Source organism: Chrysochloris asiatica, unplaced genomic scaffold, assembly GCF_000296735.1.
Source record: "Chrysochloris asiatica unplaced genomic scaffold, ChrAsi1.0 scaffold00027, whole genome shotgun sequence".
In the NCBI taxonomy this organism is placed as follows: Eukaryota; Metazoa; Chordata; class Mammalia; order Afrosoricida; family Chrysochloridae; genus Chrysochloris; species Chrysochloris asiatica.
Genome location: NW_006408545.1, coordinates 10,015,916 through 10,016,342, shown reverse-complemented (window position 1 = coordinate 10,016,342; position 427 = coordinate 10,015,916).

The window sequence follows — 427 nt, the reverse complement described above, 5'->3', positions numbered from 1 at the left end:
ATTATACATTTCTGAGGGATTTTGTGTACATCCCTCCCCCAAACAATACAAAAAAACAGAGGGAATGGAAGCAAATACTGTTGAATGATCGTGCACTGCACCGAGATTATAATCATTGTAATGAAACAATGGGTGTAAAACCGATGTTCTCCCATGTAAACCATCACTCAAATCACAATAAAAACTTAAAGAAAAAAGTGTATAGGCCTAGATGAAGGTTATGTTGAGAGACAGCAACTTCTCATTTTTATGTTCTTATTTAGTAAAGATTTCTATGATTTTACCAAAGTACACTTTGACTTATCAGTGTACAACAAAATGAAATGCTACTTCATTCTACTTCAATATAAAAAAAATTATTCTTCCCATTCTACTGTTACATAGCAACACTTTTGATTTTTTTTTTTTTCCTGTTATATTATTTCTT